This window comes from Ailuropoda melanoleuca, chromosome 1 (assembly GCF_002007445.2).
Source record: "Ailuropoda melanoleuca isolate Jingjing chromosome 1, ASM200744v2, whole genome shotgun sequence".
NCBI lineage: Eukaryota > Metazoa > Chordata > Mammalia > Carnivora > Ursidae > Ailuropoda > Ailuropoda melanoleuca.
This window is the reverse complement of record NC_048218.1, coordinates 8,982,538-9,008,265: the sequence shown is the minus strand read 5'-3', so window position 1 is coordinate 9,008,265 and position 25,728 is coordinate 8,982,538. Positions and strand designations below refer to the sequence as shown.

The 25,728-nt window shown below is 46.2% G+C and overlaps 1 long non-coding RNA gene across 1 annotated transcript; it reads right to left on the bottom strand.

Annotated features, from left to right (window-relative positions):
* Positions 1-4,736: 4,736 nt before the first annotated feature.
* LOC117801433 lies at positions 4,737-8,661 on the bottom strand. Its single transcript, XR_004623945.1, has 3 exons — positions 8,330-8,661; positions 5,828-5,976; positions 4,737-5,026 (listed from the first exon to the last, which is right to left on the bottom strand). It is a non-coding gene; the product is annotated as an uncharacterized LOC117801433 (long non-coding RNA).
* Positions 8,662-25,728: the final 17,067 nt, after the last annotated feature.

Below are 25,728 nucleotides of genomic sequence, written 5' to 3'. Positions count from 1 at the left end.
CAGACCAGTGAGCTTAATATTGATCCCTGGCAGAACACGAGAACTAATCATTACGGGTTGATCTGTGCGCTCAGGGACAAACAGCGACTGCCAAAAGGCTGGCCGCTCTTAGACAAGTCACCCCAATCTAATCTCGTTTCCTCTCCTGATAGGGTTATTAGGCTGGTTGATCAGTGGATCTGGATTTCAGCAAGGCACTTGACAGAGTTGCTCAGGATATTCTTGTGGACAAGAGGGAGAAATGGGGGTGGGACTGGAGTACAGCTAAGTGGATTTGTAGCTGGTCAGACAAGCGTATCCAAAGTGTTGATTAATAGAGTGATGTCCACCTAGAGAGAGCACCATGGCCGTCGCCCCAGGGCTCTGGTTTTGGCCCTGATGTGTTCAGCAAGCTCATCAGTGTCTTGAGCAGTATTGTAGGAGGGATGCTTGTTAGAACATTGACCGATGTGAAGGTGGGAGGGATGCTAATACATTAAACAAAAGAATCGGGATCCAAAACGTTATCCTGCTAGTCCAATGGCCCCAAAACCATCAAGAAGAAACGTAATAGGAATGAATGCAAAGTCCTTCAATGTGTTCCAAAATGAGGAATAGAGGGTGTGAGAATCTTGGCTTAGGAGCAGTTGAGGGGGAGAAGACCTGGCCCCATGCACGGTGTGTTTCCATGATTTGCTGTAGCCAAAACAAACCCAGGGGATTTCGGACTGCCTTAGTAGACACTCAGGCTCTCCTGCAAAAGTAGTTCTGACCCCGCTACATGGTGGGCTGCGAGGGACCCAGGGTCAGGTCAGGCACTGCATTTTAGGACAGATTAGAGACAATTCCCCAGAGGGAGGCAATACCAGTGACAGCTGTGGCTGCTGCACTAGGTGACAGACGATATTTCCCCCAAGGAAAGGCAAGGACGGCCGTCTTCTAGTATCTGGAGAGTGACGCAGGAGGAATGAGAAAACACAGTCTGCACTGCTCCGCGAGGACAGAGGGAGTTACAGAAGCTCAGACAGTTTCAGGGAGTGGATTTGACCCCATGAGAGATGGAATTCCCAATACTGAGTTTATAGGCTGGATTGCTGGAAGAACTCCTCCTTTCCGGAGTGAGAAATTGCTCTGTGTGTTTCTACAGGGCACCATTTTTGGTCTGTGGCGGTGTGTTGACAATCGAATTGCCATACACATGGCCTGCTGGTTAACTCCATCATCGAAGCACTAGTCAGTTTTTACTTCAAGGTTCCTTGTGTACATCGGGAGGGTGGACTGAAAAATAAATATGGGCACGACACGTGGCTTTCCCTAGAGGAGCTGAAAATCTAAAGCAAGTAATTGACGAAATAAGAGGCAAATGAAATCGACGTAATAGAGGCACAAAGCAAGAGCTGCAGGATGAAAAGAGGGTTCATTTAACTTTAAGCTGGGTTGGAGGCCATTCAAAGAAAGCTTCGCAGAACAGGTAGCATTTGATCTCACCGGATGCTGGGGCTCCAGTCCCGGCCACACAGCCAGTGACATCCTAAAGGTTCCCACTCCTGCAACTCTCCCCATACTTATCCTTTTGAAATTCCATCTTCTCTGTGCAGTTTCCTTGGTGAGATGTTGTTCTCTGCCCGCACTTGGCAACTTCACAGTTTGGATCTCCCTGATTTGCCGACTTCCTTGTCACCTCACTGTTATGAGGGACCCGCCTCCGACCCACTTTCATGTCAGACAGAGTCCTAGCTCAGGAGTGGCATTCCTCCACTTTTTCCATGGAAGGTGACCTGATCCCAGGAGCGTCCCTTTGTCACCTTCGCCATGTTCTGTTGTTCAGAAGAAGTCAGAGGTCCCTCCCAGGTTCAAGAAGAGGTGGTTACACTGGGTGGGCATATGAGGGCCACCCGAAGGTCTGTCTGCTGTGGGTGCTGAACAAGAGTCCATAGTCACCTGGAGCAAGGAGGTGGAAAGACCGGGCAAGGGCAAAGCTGGACCTGCGGTTCAGAGCTGGGCTCCTGGCCCCTGGGGAAGCCTTTAGGCATCCCCTTGCTTTCTCTCCACTCTTGCACAAACAGCTTATTATCCTATTAGTGTAATGGGTGGGGGGGCAGTTTAGGCACCAGGTCACCTCTGGAGTCACCTCTGAAGACTTCATTATTGGGAACTAAAAAGCCAGCTAATTCTTTCAGGGCATGAACGAATTCCCAGCACAACAGGTGAGACGAGGTTGCTCTCAGCCCGCCATCTTGAGTTCTTCCCATTCGCAGTTCTGGAAGCCCCTGAGCCCTTGAGGGCACCAACCCACCCAGCAGTGACGGCTGACACGGCTGGGTTTATAGGGCTTGGCCATCACAGAGGCCCCCAGCCCGTGCCTAAGTGACATTATCCCCCATGCCGTGTGTTTGCATCCGGGAATTCCCAGACTTAACCAGCTACCCGGATGAACATTTCTTTTCCAGCAGTTTCAACTCCACGGAGCACTCAGAGGCTGTTGCTGGAGACATCCCCTCAGCGTTCTCATGATACAAGGTGTCACCTCCCCTGAGAACTGGCCATTTAGAAAGTAATCATCATAATGTTTCATTCTACAACGAAGATCCTGTCCTCTTTGTTTCTTCTTCTTAAGACCTGCCCCTGGAGATTTCAGGGGACGACTGATTGGTATTTTCGCCTTCCGTCAAGTGGTATGAAAACTGAACAGGAGATCATCACGAAGCACTTCCAATCCAAGCCATTTACTCCATCCAGACATGGCGCCCTCCTTGGGGAGATGGTGTTTCCAATGTGCGTAACCACCGTAAGTCTGATGCCCTTTGGGCAATTGACTAGTGCTGAGAATGGCTCTCTGGTAGACTGAAAAATGGCCACAATCCTTTGATCTTTGAGAGAGTCACATCCTCTGCAATGTGACTTGGGGACACTTCCCTTTAAGAAGTGTAATCTACGTCTCCATACCTTGAGTTCGAGTTGTTGCTATAACTTCATTAAGGCAAAAGAGTGACGTGGAAGGGACAGTCTGAAAATCTGGGGCCCAGGCATCAAGAGGCCTTGCATTAATTCTACCTCTTGGAATCCTGCAAAGAGCAAGCCGAGGCCAGCCTGCTAGAGGATGGGAGACAACGTGCAAGAGAAGCTCCTTGTCCCATCTGATGCCATCCTGGACCGGCCAGGCCCTGGCCAACCCAGCCACTGACTGCAGACTGAGTGAACCCTGAACTTAGCAGACACAAGAAAAACTGTCCAGCTGAGAGCCCAGACTAAGGCACAGACCCCTGAGTGAGACAATTGGCTATTATTTGTACCTATTTCAATTTGGGGTAGCTCGTTACGCAGTAAAACTGATACAGTCTCCTTAGTTTATCAGCATAAACATTAGCGTTCCTAGTTTGAAAGACCCCTACCCTCTGGCTCATTCTCAAATACCCAGGAGACTGGTGATGTTCTTGCTCCTTCTGCCATGGGGTCTTTTGAAACCATTTTCTCGGGCCACCAGGACCTAACATCGAAATGAAGGAAAAAACCTCAGGGGGGGGAAGGGTCGAGCTGCCATATGTTTTCCTTTCACAAAAGCCCTTGCAAGGCATATTTCTTTATTTCAGCCTTGGATGATTGCCTTCAATTCTTTGTTTCATAAGCTTCTGTTCTTCCAAAGAGCCATGACAGCATTGATTTCAACCTATGATTACTGGTGAAATATTAAACCTTATTGATTTGAAATTCAGGATTAGTTGCAAGTTGGATACTCTGCATATTCTGAAGACGGACAATTTTATTTCCTCTGGTTGAAAAGTAATTGCAGCTCCACAATAGGATTTGGGGGGAGATGTAGCACGTCAAGTCAGCTTTCTCATTTTGTCCATCCCCCATCTCCTAGGATAGGCAAACCCCCAACTATTCTAGCCATTTTCTCATTAGAAGTATTTTTGAAACTTAGTTCATACCCTCCCCCCCCCAAATTGATAAATAATTCCTTCTAGGTGTCAGTAGCTACTAAAATTAATTATTCAAAATAAATCATGCATCATAATCAAGATTAAAAATGGAAATTATATTTATTATGTTTTGATCACTTGGGGAAAATATTATTGAGGCCTAAGTCCACTTAAATTAGATACTTCATTGCAAATGATGTCTATTTATTAGCAAACATGGGTATGTGGTACTGCCTTTTTAATAGATACACATCAGTGCATTTTTTAAAAGTAATCAAAACAGAAACATAGCAAATCAACTGTCGGGCACTACTAGGATGTTGATGTCTCGTTCATTCTATAACGTTCGGTCATACATTACCCAGAAATGCTACTGAAAGGAGCTAATAATTAGCTATCACAGAATGAAAGTACGGCCTCAGGAGACAAAAAATACCCACAATTTTTTTTTTAACTGGGGATTTTTGAAACACCTTCACCATCACTGTGTAAGGTGCCAGATGCCAAGAAGCACATGTGTTTTCTTCCCGAAGATTCACCTCTTGGCAGAGTGACAGGCAGAGTAGGTCCTCAAGACACATTATCGTTAAAGACATGTGGCTGTGAATAGTAGACATATCTTTAATCTGAGCATCTGAGTCTGGGCATTTAAAAGAAACCTAACTGACAAGTATGTAATCGATATTTCTGATGGGAACTCAGGGTTGCGTTTATATTTTAGTGCCTCGTTAAGTTTTTCAACTTATAAAAGTTAATACATCAAGGCTTATTTGATACCTTATATATCTTACCATCAATCATAATACAAGACTAGTTTAAATGCTGGGAGCCTAAAATAATCCACGTTCCAACTAATTCATTAAGAAATTCCTGAGGTTGGGAGAAATGAACAAAAGCAGAAATAGCTGCTTTCTCCCACATTTGCAGGGCTGCACAGAGAGCTCTTCTGAACTGACACTGCACTTGGTCCTTCCCTTTGGGACCCACCTGGCTGGACAGCTGACCATCTTCTTTCCATCTATCCCTCAGGTTGGCCTGTGTCCCGGTGGGGCACGTGTAACCTGAAAATTCAAGCAACTTTCGCCAGAAAGGGACTCTGCCCAACTCCAGCCAAGTGTGGGATCCTAGAAAAAGAAAGTGAAGGAACTCACAGAATCGGGTTGAACAAGGAACCTGAAAAGACAAGCCCTGGTACCAGCTCTGGTGCCCCAGGGGAGACCCCAGGACTTTCTCTCAGGCACGGAGGTAAGATGACTTGGCTCTGACAGGCCTTCTGTCGAAGCATGTGGCACCTTTCACATTCCTTTTTTTTTTTTTTAGATTTTATTTATTTGAGAGAGAGAGTGAGAGAGAGAGCACGAGCCAGGGAGGTGGGGAGGGGTAGAGGGAGAAGCAGACTCTGAGCATTGGGGCTCGATCCCAGGAGCCTGAGATCATGACCTGAGCCCAAGACAGACACTTAACCAACTGAGCCACCCAGGTGCCCCACCTTTTCACATTCTTAAGAGAGCCAGACAGCCATCAACTTACACCCACAAGAGGGTCACATGTCCACAGGGACCTTCCCAGTAAGAAGGAGCTCAAGGAAGAAATCTCAACGTGCACGAGCACATTGTCCCTAGAAGAAAGTGCTAGAAAAATGAGCCCCAGTTGCCCGTCAGCAGAGTCAAACAGGTGCTGACTCTATGGGAGGCATACTTCATCGAGAGGCCACGTTTACAACCAGGAAACTACATTCGAGAGTTCCAGCACCTCTAGCTGAAAATGCTGTCATCCCGGGGTCAAGAGCAAAGAGTCCAGGCAAAAGCCTGGGCTCTGAACCAGCTTCCCCCTTTTTCTAAATCATGTTGCTTTGGCAAAATAACCATCCCTGTGAGCCTCAGTGTTTTCATCCGGAAAATGGGCTTAATAATAATACGACCTACCTCAAAGTGCTCCGGTGAGATTCACCGAGTATGCACCTGACAAGCTCTTCGGAAAGGGTCTGAAACACAGCACACACCCCACAGGTCTTGCTGCTGTGGCTTTATCGTAGCTCTTTCTGCCTCATCTTCTCTCTCTCACCTTTAAGTTTCTGAAGAACAGGAAAAAAAAAAAAAGAAACGAACCCAGTGATTCTCCTTCCCCGAGCCCTCAGTGTGGTGCTCTGCAGAAGCTGGATGCGTCAAGGGCTGTGGTCAAAGTTGTGGAATCATTTACTTTCTTGTGGCATTTTGATACAGTTCAGAATTATTGATCTTGGTTTCTGGGAACAATATGGTTACATATTAGATACTTTCAGACCAAATTTTGTTTTCTCCTACAAAGAGGAGGTAAAGGGTCACAGCTTCCCAGGCTTGACATGCAGCAATGATCAGCTGGGACCTGGGAGCCGGGCTCCAGGTACGTCCGCCAGCCACCCGCCGAGGGATCGTTAAAAATAAATCGCGTTGCCCCCCCCCAGATCCAGGCTCTCCCATCTGGGCGGTGAGAGGGCTCGCCCCACGGGGTTATAGGGTTAGTAATGACAGCCATTGCACCCTCACCTCGATTGTGTGCCAGGCAGGAGTTGGAGGGCTCTGGGATTACCCACCCCCTCAGTCCTCATGAGGGAGCACTCTCGTCATCCCCGTTCTACAACTGGGGAAACTGAGGCACAGGGGCCCCACCGCTGGTAAGCGGTAGAATCAGCATCTGGCTCTGAGAGCCTGTCTTCCCAACCATTACCCAGTACTGCCACCTTCAATTTCATCAAGAAATACTTAATGTGCGGCGCCTGGGCCACTTGGTCGTCGGTGAAGCGTCTGACTCTTGATTTCAGCTCAGGTCATGATCAGACCCTATGTCAGGGTGGGGGAGGGGGGGGTCTGTGCTCAGCAGGGAGCCTGCTTGAGCTTCTCCCTCTCCCTCTCCAGGTGCCCCTCCCCCCTCAAATAAATACATCTTTAAAAAAAAAAGAAATACTTAAGTGCCTCCCCTAGAGCTCCATGTGTGTTGGGCGCAGTGATCACTGGGCCTCTGTGACATCCCTGAAATAGTCCCCTGGCTCCTCCTTCAAGAAGCAAGTTGCTGTTCTCTCTTTCCTAAACCTTCCTGAGTCTTGGGGCCAGCAGATATCATTCCTCCTTCTGCATGCACTTGAACCCTGGGGCTGGGGTGGCGGTCACAGTGTCTTGAGTTGGTTCCTGTCACTTGATATGAATTGTCTCATTTCCCCAGGCCCATGATTGGCCTCTGACGTCCTCTATACTGACACCTCCCTGCTGGGGAGCACATAGTGGGGCTGGAGCACATAGTGGGGCTCAGTAAACCCTGTCCCAGCCAGAGCCTCGTGCCTACGCTGCCTCCCATTAGAGATCATCTACCGACTTCGTGGAGAGGACGTGGGAGGGGGAGAGAGGGCGGCCTCGGGGCTTCCAGGGGCCCGGCAGCCTGGTGGGCCAGGACTGGCACCAAAGGAGAACTGCCGGAAGTCAAGACACAGCTGGGACAAGGAGGGCAGACACTCCAGGCTTATTTCGACAGCAGGCTGTAAGAACCTGACTCCAGACGCCGAGTTGCCACAGGAACTTCCTGCAGGACCCTTCACCCGCAGCCTCCCCAGAGTCGCCGTGGGGGGCCAATGCATCACTCACAATGCCATTTCCACGTTCATCTTTTTGAAATATTAATGGACCTGGCCGGCCTTTGTTGTGCTGACCATGGACACAGTGCCCGTCCCCAGAGGAGGCAGAGGCAGAGAACGTGGACTCGGAGCCCGGGATTGAAATTCCATCAAGTCTTTGGGTCAATGGAAATCCTTTATGCTGTGACAGGGACATAGGCCCACTCCTTCCTTTCACTCTAATTCCAGAGGCTTCGAGCGAGTTTTGTCCCCGGGACAGAATTCCATTTCTGTTCTAACCCCAAACACTGAGGTGAGGGGACAGAGGCTTGCCGGCAGACTCAAGGGTCTGAAATGAACAGCCCCCCCGCTGCTGGCAGGTGGAGGGACAACCATCTTATATGGACCGCGGTGGCGGTCAGCCCTGCAAGCCGAGAGGAGAGTTCATGTCAGGACTGATCCTGGCGGTGCACACATGAAAGGAGGCTCAGATCTTTTTGCACTTCTGATTTGAGGCTCTGTGTCTGCACCCAATTGTTAATATCAGAAGCATTCCTGAACCACCTAGAGATGTGTCTCTGTGTCAGCACTGTCTGGAACTGGCCGTCGGACCCACCCCCCCCAAACAAGGCTCTCAAGGAGAAGAGAGAGAGGAGAGGAGATGTGTTCTGGCAGAAGCTACAGAAGCCTATTCATTCAGGAAGAAAAGCCGAGGTGCAAAGACAGAGTTGGAACGTGGGATACGGCTGCAGAAGTCATGGCCAAAATGCCTGGAAACCCCGGGGAGGGAAGGCAGGCTCCGGGCACCGGTGGCAAAGTGGTGGCCACAAAGGGGCATCCTCACACATTTAGCAGTCTGCCCGCATCCTGCCTCGTGACCAGCTGCTGTCTATCGCAGTCGACTCGGTGACGGAAGGCCATCCAGTGCATCTTAAGCCAACGCAGGCTGCCGCCGACACGCCCAGTGGCAGACATCACAGGCGCCCATCCGTGTTCCTTCACTCCTCCCTGTCGGTGCTCTCCAGCGCACTGCCAGCGCCCAGCCCCTGCACTTACTTGCCTGCAGGCTTTCTGTGGCCACCAGGGCCTGATCTCTCCGTAGACGTTGCCTATTGGAATGGACAGAAGATTAATGCCACCGGGCAGCTCTCACCCAGTGAGACTGATGGGTGTTGGTGGGACATACACCACAAAGTGGGAACAACCTGACATTCAACACCGTTTCCTAGAGCCCCCGAGATATGAGGCTCTAGTTTTCCACAAAAATAACTTGCTCAACTTAAATCCTTGTCTCAGAATCTGCTTCTTGGGAGACCTAAACTTGGACGTATATTACACACACACACACACACACACACACAGAGGCTACTATTCACATAAGGGTTTCAATTGTACAGCAGTCTGGTTACATTATCTTATGTTTCTTACATCAATTTTGTTATTGTTCTTATTTCATTTTAGAAATTAGGAAACGGAGTCTAGAGAGGCTAATAGATCACCCAAAGTCAAATATTGGGCTCAAAACCACTTCTAGCTGTTTCCAACACTTTGGTTTTTCCATGGCACAATGCTGCCCTAGTGGAGGGGACAACCAAGGACAGACTTCCAGAAGCTCACTTAAGGTCAATGTGTCTCTTGGTAAAATCTAAAATTGCTATAAGGCCAAGCCAACACTGCCATAACCTTTGGGGTGAATCAGTTCCTACCCATCCCCAGCAAGGCTTCCCCCATCCTCTATTGGCATATGTTACAATCAGTAGTGGTGTTCAATAAATACATGGTGGATAGATTGATGGAAGATAGATGATGGGTGGTGGATGGATGGGTAAATGGATGGATGGACGGATGGATGGATGGATGAATATATAGCCATTATCAGTCCACAACGAACGTCTAAATCTCTTGCATTCTGAGCAAGAACAAGAGTGGAGTTACAACTTATTAAATGTTATTTGCATGTAATGTATTACCTATTTTCTGTCCCAGCATCAAAGAGGTCTGAGAGGATGTGTATGACAATGGCATCTGTGGGGAGTACCAGCAAAAAAAAGTTTGAGAAACACAAGTTTCGATCATTCACCAGAAGCTGGGGTCAAACCAAACCTTGCACCTGGAGCAGTGGTTTTTATGTCTACATGAGAACAAAACCAGTTGGCAAACCTGTTAGAAATGCTGATTTCCAGCTATAAACCCAAGGTTATAATTTAATACGAATCCAGGATCATGCATATCTTCAGGTAATTCTGAAGACATCACAGGGATTGTGATGTCCTGCACTGGAATGAAGGGACCCCCTTCACAGAGACGTCTTCTTCCCTCTAGTTTGTTGTCAGGGTTTGCCTTAAAGTGTCAGCATCACAAACACGCATGTGACTTGTAGAGGGAGTCAGAAGTGGGATATAAAAGGTGAACTATTCCCACCCTGGGTATTCACTGAAAGTGATAGGGAGAAACACAGAAGCAGGCTCTTAGGGTGAGAGGGGAGACCAGGAGCCAGGAAGTTCAGCCTCAGACCCAGTCTATCAGTCCCTCTACTGCTACCAACAGAAAGCGGTCTAGCTTTTGCTTGAACACTTCCCGTAAGAGGAGGCTCTCTGCCTCCTGAAACTGTCCATTTATTTTGTAGCTGTTTGGTTACAGAGATCTTAGTGGTTCCAGGGGTGTTTACTGAGGCCCCACAAAGATTAGGTCCAATCCCTGTGCACCGTGACAGCTCATGGAATATTTAGGGACAAATGGAATGTCCGTTCTAAGATAAGCACCACTCTTATCCCCTAAGTATCCATGTGATAGAATAGGATAACTTCTAACACCTGGGCGATGTCCTCTGGACCCGCCTCTGAGATCAGCCTTGCCGCTGTGGTCTGATAAGCCCGAGGAGAGAAGGTCTACCACACCCTTTATTACGGACACTCTGCCTCCATTATTGCCTCCTGAAATCGCATTAGCTGATCTAGCAGCCACATCCTATTGAGCCAAAACTCAATTAAAACCCCAAAGTCTTTTTTCACTGAGAACCTCTCTGCGTGTGGCCATTGATCCGGTTATCAGCACTCTCTGAGTAAAGCTCTTCAACCATATTGTGAATCAGGATCTAACGACTTGGCCCATGTTTCCCCATCTCTCCACCGGCTCCACGTGGGGGGAGGCTCACGGCTTCTTCAGCGTTCCTCTGTTCACTAGATCTGGGTAGAGTGACCAACATCAACTCTTCTAACCCTGCTCCCCAGAGGCACACTGTCCCGACACTAGGGACTTTGGGTCTGGGGTCTGATCGCATCTGCCGAAGACACGACAGGCATCACTGCATTTCCAAAGCATGAAATGAAGTGCTCTTGTCATGAAAAATTCTCTCTTCCCGTGCTGATGCTGGAAAATAGGACAACGCGGGGCTCTCAGAGTATCCAAGGAATGAGGGAACTTGTGTCCAATGTGAGGCTCTGCTGTTTAAAAAAAAAAAAAAAGTTTAGGGGCGCCTGGGTGGCACAGCGGTTAAGCGTCTGCCTTTGGCTCAGGGCGTGATCCCGGTGTTATGGGATCGAGCCCCACATCAGGCTCCTCCGCTGGGAGCCTGCTTCTTCCTCTCCCGCTCCCCCTGCTTGTGTTCCCTCTCTCGCTGGCTGTCTCTATCTCTGTGGAATAAATAAATAAAATCTTAAAAAAAAAACTTTCATCTACTTTTATTTATTCTAATAGCTGATCATTCATTTGGGTCTATTTTAGTATCTCCCGAAATTCTGTCCATCATCCATCATATTGTGGTTCAATATTGTAATTCCTTCTCATTTGAAATAGCCCCTCACATACCGTTCATATTGTTCCTATGGTAAATTCACAACATGTTTTTGCCAGTTTCTTCACTTGGCCTTGCTTCTTGCTGCCCACAGGTTCCTTAGAGCTTCCTTTCCTTTTTTCAGTACTGCATTTTTTTTTCCCTCTTTCAGGCAGTAAGTCTCTTAGTCTTTGTCTGAAAACACCTTTGTTTTACCTTCACTGATTATAGAGCAAGGAATGAAACCATTATATTGAGAGTCTTAGGGGGAATGAGAAAAGAGGCAATAACGAGGAAGACCCTGGGGACCCAGCCAGCATCCCAGCAACCCTAGCTGCTAGGAAAGCCCTCTCCCCTGTGAACAGTCATTTAAGTGAGTAGAGATGCGAAGATGAGAGTTACATTCCCTTAACAGTTAGAAAACAGTATTTCATTGTCTTCTGACATCTGTTGCTGCCAATGGAAAATCTGCAGTCAGTCGGGTTGCAGCTCTATTTTATTTTAGGTGCACATTATAGAGATTTTTAGATCGTCTTATACACGCCGAAGTTTCACTGCGGCATGTTAGATGTGGGTTTATGTTACGTAGCCTCTCAAGGCTTCAGATGCTACTGCAAACTGGTCTAATGGTTATTAGTTACAGAAAATTCTCCACCAATAATTCTCTGACTATTGCCTTTCCCGATTCTCTCTATGATTGCCTCCTGCAACTCCGATTAGCTCTACTTGGAGCTTCTCAACTTCTTCCTATTTGCTATCTCTTTGTCTCTTTGAAATGGATTCTGAGGGTTTTATTTTTGCCATTTTATCTTCAAAATCCCTTATTTCTTCAGTTGCATTATCTCTTGTTTTGGGGTCTACTTGTTTTGCTTTTTCTTTCCCGCAAACCCACCTGCTTTTCTCTCATTGCGCACTATAAAATCTACTCCTCACTTTTCTCTTTGAGCATCTAAATCACGCTTATTTTCAAATTCTTTGGACATTATCTGCAGTTCTTTGCGAGTGCTTCCGTTTGTCGCACCTGTTGACCCTCACTCCAGGGGTGAATGTCTCTGTGTGTTCTGTAATTTTTTTAGTTGCTCAGAGGGAATCAGAACATACAAGCATGCAGCACGTGTCAGATGGGAGCTTGTCTTTGGCATATGTTGGCTCCTGAAGGAATGCCACCTGCATACCCTGGGTGATGGAGGTGACACTTGACGACAGCACACATTTGGCTCCTGCAGACCCTGTGGAGTTCTGGGCTGTTTTTTATATATGTTTCTGTGCTCAATTTATTTTTAATGGGATTTCTTGCCTTGCAATCCAACTGTGTGCATTCAGTCTCACACTCGCATCGTGCCACCTTGTGCTTGTTGATTTCCCTGAAGCAACTCTTTCTACCCAAGTTCCAGGACACAAAACCCATATCTGGGACTGGCAGTTGGAGCTTTTGATCTCTATTTCAATGACCATTCTTATTTCAATAAGGGTGGTCCTTCTCACTGGGAGTTCGGTCTCACCTTGTCCACGAAGGATCCCGACACCTGAAGTCACTCCCCGTGCCCTGCTACAACCCAGGCTCATGGAAGCTCACATCTCGAGTCCCCCTTGGCTGCCTTCTGCTCCAAACCTGGCTTCTTATTTCTGGCGCCTGGAGATCTCCCTTTCCAGCTCTTGAACTCACCTGTGGATTTTCATGTTACGGTTATTTCTGGAGTAGAAGGGAGGACCTTCTGCAACAACCTCCAGAAGTTTAAAGGACCTTTGCAACTTTAGAGGAATTAACTCAAGGGGAATGCTTTACCCTCAGCCTCTAATTGAATGTCTTTCCAAACATCCACCTGTGCAGCTGAGTCCTACAAGAGCAAGCAAGTGCCTTTATAGCAAGGCAAAAAAATCCCAACACATTCACTCAGGCAAACCTCACCTCACAGAGACTCTTCTGAAAGGGAAAGCACTGTGTGCAGCCCTGAGTTTTCATATGCTCAGCGAACACTCATCGCGGTATCCTCAGTGTGCTCACCAAATATAAGAGGTTAGTGAAGCTGAAGGGAAGTCTCTACCCCTGTGCTCCTGAAGGACCCATATTATAAGAAACACCATTTACCATGAAAATATGATTTGGGCAAGAAGACTCTCTGCAGCTCTTCATCCTCACCCCAACCCCGGTCGGGAACTCTGAGCAGTCACACGTATATGCAAAGCGAATGAGGCTGAAGCAGAACCGCTCAATAACATATAATAGAAATGTTAACTGCCGTATTGATTTTTTATTACGTTTGTATTGCCTGTTTAATTTTATTTCCCTTACAGGAAATTTTTTAATCAAAAATCCAGTTATTGAAAAGCCCCATAAGCCAACTGATAGTAGCGAGACGCGAGGAAACACAGGCATTAAATCACTCCTGGTTCTTCCCTCCTCCACCTTCACCCACCCACAGCGAGAGTTCAAAACCGAAAGCTCCTCCATTTCCAACTGAGAGTAAATGCGTGTGACCTTCAGTTCCACAGAGGTTAACCTACTCTGATTAACTTTTCCATGTTATTCCATTAAATAAAAACAGTTTTGACACCCAGAGACTAAAGCATCCTAGAGATAATACAATAACCTTATGCAATCATTTCAAATTGGATTGTAATAATTCATTTAGGTGACCATACATATTTGTTATATGTAATATGAAACATCGCAAAATGAAATCAATAGAAATGTTTCTTGTTAATGAAGATATACTGGGCTGTTATGTGTGGGTTGCGGACTCAATACCACAGAAATCTTATTTGTATTATAAATTTCAGGGTATCCTGAGAGTTACAAATGAAGATAGCATTTCTTAAAGAAGCGACGGCTGGTCATTTAGAAAATTATATCATAAATTTATGTCGTTTCTTGGTCTTTCAAGGTCTTTGCACAGCAACAAAGTCTTATAATTCAGGTAAAAATTCAGGCTGAGTGATTACATTCAACTATCCGCAAATGAACTTTTACCCAAACTTCCATTTTAAAATTACAGAATTCAAAATAATTTAGCTTTGGTGAGTCTAAAGATGTCATCCCAGAATATTTTAATACACAATCTAGGGTATAAAAAATTGCAGATAAAAGAGGTAGAAATAGATAGGCGTAGGTATAGGTATCTAACCATGCATACATCCACCAACATGACTGTAATGAACTTCCCTAGGATGCTGTCCTTAACTTCCTATATGAAATATAACATAGCATAATATTATATAGTATGGTAGAGTGTAATATTTTAGATTATATATATTTATTTATACATATAGTTAAGTACAATACAATTATTTTCAAACTCTCATTTTAATAGGAAGCTCTGCATTTCGAACAATATTATCATGACATTTCAGATGTGTAGTTAGCAATAAAAAATTAGGGAGGTCATGAAATATGATTCTATTTACACTCCTTTTGTCAAAGCTCATATGCTTTACTGCGAGTGAGACGTTCACCATGACCAAGGCCCATCAGAACAACACCTGTGCCCTAGTGAGAAAGAACGGTCATCAAATGCACAGAGTTCTTTGCCACAGAGAAACGGTCATCCTGGGTAAAATACGTTTAAAACAGATTCATAACAAAGAATCGTTGTCACTGTTTCTCCATCTGCTGTCCTTTTCTCTGGTGCCCCTCTCGATCCCTTGTCTGCTCTACCCTCTGCAACCCTCAATTTTAGAGAAACACGGGACCAAAAAAGCAGCTCCCCTAACCTGCTTTCACTGATTCACAATTCTCCCCTGACGTCTGGATGCACCTGCCTCGCCTGTGAGCCTACTGGATTTGGCAGTGCCCACTTCCACCCCTCGAAGGGCTGCCGAAATGGACAATGGCTGGATTAGACTCCGTCTTTCTCAGTCTTTGAAGTATTTTGAGTCTCGGACCTGCAGACTAGGTTCCCTCCTAACTTACCCCGCCCCGTTTCTCCCCTCCCCTCATTCACCTCCCCACATTCACCGGAGTGTTTGGTTGGTATGTTTGGATTTGTTAGGGGTCCATGTGGACACCTCGGTTTCTTGAGCTTCTCCACACTCTGCCACAACCCATCCCTGGGACTTTGCTCACCAGGCGCTGCTCTGCCTCTGAAACCAGAAACTGGGATCCCGTGCTTACACCGTCTGCTTCTCTGACCCTCACCTGTTCCTCCAGGCTGGTATCTCCCTCCCCTCAGAGGCTTCACCTTTGCAAAACCACAGGGGCTGGAACCTCTCCCTTCTGCCTCTGCCCTCACCCTGATAATAGCCAAGCTCTGCCTGCCTTAAAAGAGAAGAAAGGCAACTGTCTGGATCTAGACTCCGATTGCCTCTCTAGCTACTTATCTCATTCTTTCTCTCCCCAGTGGAATTTCTAGAAGGAACAGCTTCCACCGCTCCTTCTCATTCACCAATCCCACTACCTCCACCCCATGAAACTGCTCTGGCTGAACTCCCCAATGTCCTACTAATTTCCAAATCCAACTGAACTCTTTCTGTCTTTATTTATCTCTATCCCCTGTGGCCATGAGTTCCCATTTCCCCAACATTCTCATCCCACGAACTCATGAATTCCGAGACCCGCGGTTGTGCATCTTTATCCATGGAAGTCTTCTCTTTCTCTATCTGTTCTCTTTGCGTAATTTTAACTCTTAATTTTGTAATAATGAACTCTTTCAAACATTCATAAAAGCATAGAGAATGGTATGTTCATCTCAGATTCTCTCATTTTTCTCACCACCTGGGTTGTTCTCGGTGGTCTCATCCACGGTTCTATGCCCCCTTCCCCACGAATAGTGTTAACTTTAAGTCTTTTCCACGATTTTTGTCCTGCTCTTCAGGTCTGTGTATCTTCCCGTCTCCAGCCGTCCGAGCCTGGATGCCTTCCAGGTGGCTCAACCACACTGACCTCTTCTCCACCCACCCACCTGCTCTCCTCTTTCACTGCTTGTGCTGGTGATTCTCTGTCTTGCTGACCAAGTTGGAAACACAGCCATGCTCCAGGCAAAGTTCTGTTAGTGCATCTCGCAGACATCGTTTTACTCTATCCCTCCTCCCTTGCGCCAAACACGGCTTTAATCCAGGCCCTTGCCTTTCTCACTGGATTTGGGCTAACAATCCCCTCCCTGGCCTGGCTCCTCAGTCTTGCCCCACAAGCTCCCAATCCAGTGTCCACCCATCCCTACACATTACTTCTTTATACACTTAAAATCCTATGGCGCTGCTTCCCTACTTGGAAGGCATTGGGGTCCCTCCTCGAACTCTCCATAAGGTCCAGGCTGTAACAGGGACACCATCTCCTCCTGAGGAGTCCCCGCCCCCCACTCACACATCCTCTGCTCCTCCAACCTGTCCTTCCCAGGATGCCACTCCTCTGATGCGCCCTCAGCCCCCAGGCTCGCTCTAGGTCTTCCTTCAGGAGTTAAGAGATTTGAAGTGTTTCCTCTTCCGGGTCACCTTGGGGAGGTCTTGGGTCCGGGACAGCACTGCTCCTCTGTGAGCACCTCTAACACCGCTCCGATCTCACGGCTGCTACGGTGTTTTGTCTCCCTGACCCATCTGGGTGGCCCAGATAAAGCCGGGACTGTGATCTCCACATAACCAGCATTTAGCGCATTTCCTGGCATCAGGTAAGTGATCCGTAAGTACCCAACATATCCTGACTCAAGAGCTTGTTCATATGCACACAGATGGTGCGCTGGAATTTAATAGAAAATCAATGAAACAGCTCAGGATTGTAAGAATCCCACTAAGGGCACAGCGTTCAGAATGAATTAAACAAATCTTTCTATTCAAAAGCTATCGTTTCCATTGCTTTAAAGCAAGTCATGTGCAGTTAGCATTATAAATCACTCCCGAGTCCTCGAAAGCTATTACTTAGGAACCCATAAGCATATAATCAAATGCTCACTTAAAAGGCTAAACCCTTGTCTTATCACAGGAAACTGGACGCTGATATCTATGCTTGAGGTGATCCATTCACCAATGATAGACTTTTATCCCAAGCCATGACTCTGGAATTATCTGCCTTGTGCTGCCAGGTGACAATGGGCAGGAAGTGGGGTCTGGCTTTTTAGGGGTAAGGGGTGGAAGAAGAGAAAGGAGAACAGGATCTAAGTCAAGGAGCCCCCGTCCCAAGTGGCTGAGAATTGGGTGTCACCTGAGCCCCAGAGTCCAGGGAAGCTAAGAATTCTCCTCCGCCATATCATGGAATATTTATTTACATCCCTCTACTGCCTTGCTGAATAGAGGAGCTACATTGTCCCAAAATAACCTGTTTCTTTTTCTTTAATTGATAAGATCAAGAGATTTATGAATTCTTCAGAGATTGATTCCTACCTGATCTGGTTATTCTCTCTTTGTTCCCCCCATCCATTCTCTGCCCTTCTTTCCCCTGTTCAGTGTCCCAAGAGGCTGGCCCTATGAACGTTCCCAGTGACCCTCCTCGCCCTGTGGCTATGGGTTTGGCTCTGACAGTGGGAGGTCCAGGCAGGAGACTGAGGTTGGAGGAGACAAAGGCCAGGGTACTCATTCCCTCCACACCTCCTCAGTCAATCCTCAGTTTTGCCAATGGCTGCACTCCTCCACCCGTGGCCCCAACCTCCACTGGGGAGGTACCCCCATAGATCTCATTCCCTGCCCTGCTCGTTTAAGCCTAAGGGCACTAACAGAGTCCCACTGATGCTTACCTGGGGGTGCACCACCCTCCAGATTCCTCTACCCTTCACCTCGGAAATGGTCTTTTCGATGAACCCCTGGAGTGTGCCATCGGTTTCCCACCACCAACCTGATGAGAGAACGTCCCTGATGCTGTCCCTCACCAGAAGCCTGACCATACAGCCACACACTCTTAGAGACGGTCATGCTTGGTGCTTGTGGTCACTGGGCAGACAGACCTCTGGTGGTCGGCCTCGATGTCCAAATCCTTCCCCCACTCGATTAGTCAGGTTTCTCCAGGGAAACAGAGCCGATACGATATTTTAAGGAATTGGCTTATACAATTGTTGGGACTCTCAAGTCCAGAATCCACGGGGCAACCTGGCAGACAAGAGATTCAGGTCAGAGCTGATATTGCACCCTTCATTTTCCCACTTTGCAGTCCGGAAGCAGAATCCCTTCTTCTTCGGGGAACTTTAGTCTTCGCTCTGAGGGCCTTTGATTGATTGGGCGAAGCCCACCCACATTACGGGAAGTAATACACTTTGTTAAAGTCAGCTGATTACAGATGTTATTCACATCTAAAAACACCTTCGTCAGAGGGGAGGGGGGTGGGAGAATGGGATAGGCTGGTGACGGGTATTAAGGAGGGCACATATTGCATGGAGCACTGGGTGTTATACGCAGAATCATGGAACTTTACAACAAAAACTAGGGATGTACTGTATGGTGACTAACATAATATAATAAAAAAATTATTAAAAAAATAAATAAAAATACCTTCCAGCAAAATCAAGCGAATGTTTGACCAACACCTGTGCACCATTAGCCCGGTGACACGTAAAATGAATCCTCACGCCCATCTACCACATAGATTCAGTTTCCTTTGGGTAAGGAGGTTTCTCTTTATCTCAAAAGCGAACAAGGGCTTTGTATGATTTGTACTCACTTCTCTTCTCTGATACAGAAGAGAAGGAAAAGAACTGTCTGGTGACATAACAAAGACAAACAGCTTCACGCTACCGGAGGACACCATCCAAAAAGCCATCAGGCTCTGCACAAAGTATAAGCCTGTTATGGTTTTTTATTGACACTGATTGGCTTGTGCCTGAAACTGCCCAAGAAATTTAGAAATATGGACATGAGGATTAGAAGGAGTTTGAACTCTGACCCAGGAGATCAAAGCCTGACAGCTTGGTGTGCTGAACTATATTAAAATGTATGACTGAAGGAAGAGGTCAATAATTTTTTTTTCCTGTTTGAAAAAAGCCCGCACTAAATGATGGTGAGAAATAAGCAGACCAAGAAGGTGGATGTTTCCTAAGGACACTACAGCTCCCATACATGGAGGCTATCTATAGAAAGGGAAAATGTAAAAGCCTTCTGGAAAGAATAGATGAGACATTTGCTTGTTTATTTTAAAATCAAAAAGGTATTTATAAATTACTTATGCCTTAAAAACCACATGACTGCCACAAGGGACCTGACCCGACCCTCTTAAATATAACATAATACGATCCCAACTTTCTCTTAGCCTGTGTGCCATGGAAGGTGCCAGCAGAATACGGGGGATTTGGGGAGCAAGTAAAGGGCCTTTATTCCTTCCACGCTGCAGTTTTGCAATGGCTGCACTCCTCTCCCTGTAGCACCCCCCACCTGTAGCCACAGCCACCCATCAGGGGCCCCTCTCCTGCAGGTACATTCTCCCTCCCTCCCGTTCCTCCATGCCTAAGGCAGGTGCAGACTTCCTGCCAAGCACCTCTCCATCCCTCCTTGTCACCAACAGAATCTAGGAGAAACAACATGCCAAGAATGGGAAAATACGTAAATCCTGAGAGAAATGTCAGTACCATTAATCCCAGAAATTCTTCTATCTTCTTCCAATATGAGTTCTTTTTCTAGAACAAGCACATCAAGGAGCTGGTCACTCTCTAACAGCATCCCCTTGTGAACCTGTATGAAAATTCCCTTTATACTTGCTCTTATCTCTACCTACATCATTCTGTCTGTCTCTGTGTGTCTGTCTGTCTCTCTCTCCCCCTCTCCAGTAGTCACATGCTTGAGTCCAGCACCCAGATTTTCTTATTCATGCCCTATAACAAGACTTTTTGTATGAGAAACAAACATGAAAGGACTGCCAGATGTATTAAATAAAAGTCATTTGCTTTATACTGCGATTTCTTAGCTAAAAATATCTCAAAACTTTCTTCTAGAATATTGATGCCTGCCTTTCTCTGTATAACATTTTTCTTTGATTATTAAGTGCCTTTGTATGGCTTCAGCTCACACAGTCTTCAACTATGGTCTCGCACTACCAGACAAGGACTGCCTGCGCCTAGAGCCTCTGAGCCACTTTGAGAACAAGATGGATTTTTTTTTTCCTTCCTCTGTGAAATCTCTATAGCTACTTAGTAGATTGGAGCCAACACAGGCCAGATGCCGGGCACAGAAAGCAAAATGCTTTAAAAAATACCTTAGGACAAATACTTTCCTTTCTCTTAATACAGAGACGCCATCGACCTGATATGACCAGGTGTCACTAAGGGACAGGCCGGGAGAGCACGCCTGCTGGGTTGTACCAATGTCAATTTCCTGCCTGTGATATTTTACAGGAGCTATGCAAGATGTTACCGCTGGGACAACTGGGTAAAGGGTACACTGGATCTCTCTGTATTTTTTCTTACAATGATCTCAAATTAAGTTTAATTTCAAGATAAATAAATACAATCAACAAGGTAAAATACCAAGAACTGAGCATATCATGGCAAAAGGGAAAATGGTCAGGCCGAGGGTAATTAAAAAGCACAGAAACATAAGCCCACAACCCTTTGCAGCTGTTAGCAGTGGTCTGACCCTTTGATCTAAGCTTCCTGGTGGCCACAGAGGGAGTCAGCTGCAAGGATCACAGTGTCCATAGTTTTGGGGTTTTTTTGTTCTTTTGTTTTTTTTAGACTTCAGTTCTGATCCTGTAGCCTGGGAGGAGTTCTTTCCTCAAATCCCAGTGCGATATGCTGTATTACACCCAGCAATGCACCCACAAGAGATAAAACAGAAAAATCCATAAGACTGTTTTTTAACTCCATGTACATTTCAGAAAAACAAAAATTCTGGGGGGACAGTAAATCTCACCCACAAGTAACTAAAAGGAAGCATGTGATGTCATGTGACCACCTTTCTGGTATCATTATTCACCATTATTGAATTACATTTTCATCCTGACACCATGAAATATACGTTCCGCGGGAACAGCGGGCAAAGGTGATGCTTCAGTACATTTTCTAGAATCTTTCTTTTAAGCAAAGATCAACCGCTTGCCAGCCATCGCCTGTCCTCCCCACCCCCAGTGTAATCCCCAGTACCATTTCCTGGCCCTGTGGCTCCATATACTACTCCTACAGGAACCAGTCGCAGCACTGGGCAGTCTCTGCAGGTGCCCGGCTGAGGAGCCAGGGATGGTGCCGGGGTTACTGCAAAGCTCCCTCTCCCTTGTGAACAAAATCAGAACTGGGAATTTTGTTAAACAGTCCTTGGGCAAGTGTTTCCATGCTGGCTGCTACTGTGTTTCAGACAGGCACAAACCAGTGTGTCCTCTCAAGCACCTGCTGGAGAAATGGGAGTTGAAGGAACACCTAAATGACTCGATTAAGCTTAGACTCTACCAGTTGCTGGGGACCAAAAGGCAAAGACTCAAACTCATGGTCTCTAACTTCCTCAAGCTGATTATCTGTCCAATACCAGGCATCAATAAAGGTCCTGAGGAAGCTGCAAAGAACTGAATCACATGAAAAGCAAAACGCGATAGCCTCCAGATGCAAATGTTGGTTTGAAAGAACAATCCAGGAAATGAAACCAGGAAGTGAGCTTTAAATGGGGTCAAGGAAAGAGAGGGGTGACACAGGTTGCCAGAGAAGAGAGGGTGCTCCTTAAGGGAAGCATAGCAGGGACAGAAACGGGAAGGCGGGGCTTGCAGCTTATCCTCGGGGGACGTCACGCAGATTGACTTGGTTGGTGAAGCAGCGTGGAGAGTGATGGGGGAGAACGGCGGAGGGAGAACCAGCTAATGCAAGTCTTTGGATACCAGACTATGACATTCAGAGGACCCACAAAGAATGACATCAGCATGTACGTGCTAGCCTAACAAAAAGTAGAAACAATGGAATGCCTTGGGCATCAGAGGTACTCTGCCTAAATTATTTTTGATCTATTGGCACATCTCTTATGATCTACTAAAAAATTTAATTTTTCATTCATCTATTGTATTCAACAAGCGCAAGTTGCAAGCCCAGATTATTAATGATGTCAGATCTTGTATTACTAAAACAAATGCATAAAGGTTCCATTTCTGATGACAAAAAGAGAGTCATTTGTTTCAATCATGGAGGACAATCTTATTAAACATTGCCAACTTACTGCCAAGCTGGCTGGTCACCAATGTGCAGCCACAGAACAAATGGAACGTAGAGGACTGTCAATCTTCAGACGGTGTCACTGCCCCCAAAATAATAAACTTAGGAGGAGATAAATCTGTTGTGACTTGGACACTTTTACCTCTTAATTCTGGAGTCTTTCGAGTTCAGCATTTTCATAATCCTTTCATGTAGCAACTAAGCTGTTTGGCAAACGCTAGTGAGGGATGGGCTAAAAGGGTCTTATCCACTCTAAACCTTATACATAACTCGGATAAACTGACTTAACCTTTCAGGAAAGTAATTTAGTAAAACAAAAAGCTTTCAAAAATGTTTATATCCTTTGACCTAATCATCCTACTTCTCAGTCTAGGGAAATCATCTGGAATGCAGAAAAGGCACTGCCCTCAAGAATGTCCATTACTCTGTTGCTTCTAATGGCCAAAAACGATAGAGCCAACCAATTTTCTGACAGAGGGGCCTGATTTAATCAAGTATGGCCCAGCCACAGAAAGAAATGCTTATAGAATGTTACACATACACTATGCCATACACACTACACTTCCAAGTATATAAACATGGTTCCCAGAAGGTATATAAACACAGTTCCCAGAATGAAGACTAAAAGACAATTGCACCAAAATTTGACAATGGTTCTGTGGGTGTTGAGACAGGCCATATCTGTTTATTTTCTCCTATGTTCTTTACTATATTTTAGAAACTGTCCCAACAATCATGTATTACCTTTAAATGCAAATAGAACTCTTGCAACATTTCTGAACAGGTTCATCCCAGAAGGTGTCTGAGCTGGGAGGCACCAGGAAGAGTGACAGCAAAGCTGAGAGCAGAATGCAGAAGTGAGAGCAGCTCCCATTGCACCAGAAGGATAAATGTGTTTGCTCCAGACTTGCCAAAAGGAGCTCAGAGGGGTTCACAGGGAATGAGGCCAAGGTCAGCGTGCTGCCCAGGTCCTAGAATAGATCCAGCTCCTACCTAGATGGAGTTGAGGTAGGAGCAATAATAAAAATGCCAGTTAGTGGGGCGCCTGGGTGGTGCAGTCGTTAAGCGTCTGCCTTCGGCTCAGGGCGTGATCCCGGCGTTCCAGAATCGAGTCCCACATCGGGCTCCTCCGCTGGGAGCCTGCTTCTTCCTCTCCCACTCCCCTGCTGTGTTCCCTCTCTTGCTAGCTGTCTCTCTGTCACATAAATAAATAAAATCTTAAAAAAAAATGCCAGTTAGTTTGAGGGGGTGGGAAAGGAGAAGGTTTTGTACCCCAATTTCTGTTTGGAATTCTGGAAGGAGAACATGTTGTGGGATGACCAAAGGCAACATGAAGTGGTCCCAGGAAAGCAGAAATGGCACAGTGGGGTCTGGAGGCTCTGAAGTAATTCTCACCCCGGATCTCTAGCCTGAGCAGCAAAGCCTAGAAAGATCCAGAAGTTCCTAGAGCCTTAGTGCTAGAACAGATCAACAGACTGAAGCAGCCTAGAGTTGGGACAAAGAAGGGCCAAGGAAGGACACTAGTGACCAGAGGCCCTGGCACCAGGAGCAGATGCTGGCACATACCTGTGACCAGGAACGGATCACTATGTTTGGTTTGGTTTATCCCTTTCAGCCTCAGAGGCACAGCGTCGAGTTAATCATCTTCCTAGTTAATGGTGGGCCAACTTCCTAGTTAATGGTGGGCCAGTGTTGGGCCAGCTTCCTAGTTAATGGTCTGCCATGCCATGCCATCATCGGTTTGTGTCGGATTGATGACTGATTGATTGGTTGGTTGCCTTTTATTCCCATAATCATCTCTCCCACCATGGGTGGTCACCTTATTGTGTTTGACTAGTGTTGAGTTTGGACGTACCCTTAAGAAGTATATAGTGTTAATCTACGTGAATGGTAATGTTCTAAAGATAACATTCTGTTTTAATTTTCTTCACTCTGTTTTTAAAGTCTATTCATTCTTTTATGTGTCTGCCTAGTTTGGTATCTGCATAGTATTCCTTGATTTATTTATTTACACATTCCCCAAGTAACACACCTCAGATGTGTTCAACTCCAGCACAAACACTGCAACAATGGAAATTCTTTTGCATATCCATTTATGGGCCCTTAGGAGAATGTTTCTGATATTTATCACCAAGATTGGAATTTCTGCATTATAATAGACACACCTACTTAATCTAAGGACTGCTCATTGCTTTTAAAAATGGCTCCATAAGCCTTCACTTCCATCAACAATACTTGATGGTTGCAATTTTCCCCCATCTGCATGTTCACCTACACACACACACACACACACACACACACACACACGATAGACATGGGGTTGTACTGCCCACTCATTTATCTAGATATCTAATTTATCAGGAGCCCACCTTTATATATGAAATAAGGTTGGGATTCAGTTTTATTTCCACTCATCTAGAGAAGACGTTTTCATAGTGGCAATGGAGGAAAGAGTAGTAATCCAGCTGTACTGGGGGGAGGAGGAGAGGTGGGCAAGGTGCAGGCAACAACCAGTGGCATTTAGAGGTACGGGCTTGACCACCAAAAGTAACTCAAAATGGAAGCAGTTAAAGGTAAAGCCTTGGGGTGTGGGGAGGGGCAGAACTGGGAGCAGGGGATCAGTGGGCAGGCCAGGATCTCCTGCTTGTCATGTGAGTTCCCTTGCTCTCTTTGATCACATCCACAGATTTGTGTAATTATTATTCCAGTTAAACTTTTAAAAAGTCCTCATTGTTATGACTCCTTTGCAAGCAGACTCTGATTTCTTCATCCAGAGATCCATCCCAGTCCCCATCAATTCCATTAGCATCTTCATTTTAGAATGAATTCTCAAAGGCAAACATCACACCCTAGACACTATGATACCACCCATGAGGATGGGATGTCCATGGACAGGACAGAGGGCTGATTGCCCCTGATGGTGGAGGAAAACAAATGCGCTCGCTGTGGGGTAGGGAGCTCCCAAGGTCTTAGAGATGCAGGTTTGTGGAGGGGCTGCGAGTTCTTGTCATTCCCCACAGCACATGTGTTCTTTCTGAATGAAGAAGGACACATCCATAAGTTACTCCACAGTAACTTATCTGTGTGTGTATATGATACTCTTTCCCCCAAAAAATAATTTTCGAAGTAGCCCTAGTACAGTCTAGCAAGTCCAAATCACCTAGAGCCATACAGTGTTGCCTGGGTACTTTATTAGAACACCCTGGAAATACCCTAAGGTGTTTGATCACTCTATTGTGTTTATGGTAAGAGGAATTATGGTGCTTTGGGAAGAGCACTGGGCTGAGAGTCAAGAGAGCTGAAAACTGGCCACTGGCTATATGACCTCCCACCTCTCTGAGCCTCGATTTCCTCTAAAAAAGATGATTATGAGGTAGTTTCTAAAACCCCTTCCCATTTAACTGCCTATGATTCAAATAGACGATTATATTCCTAGAG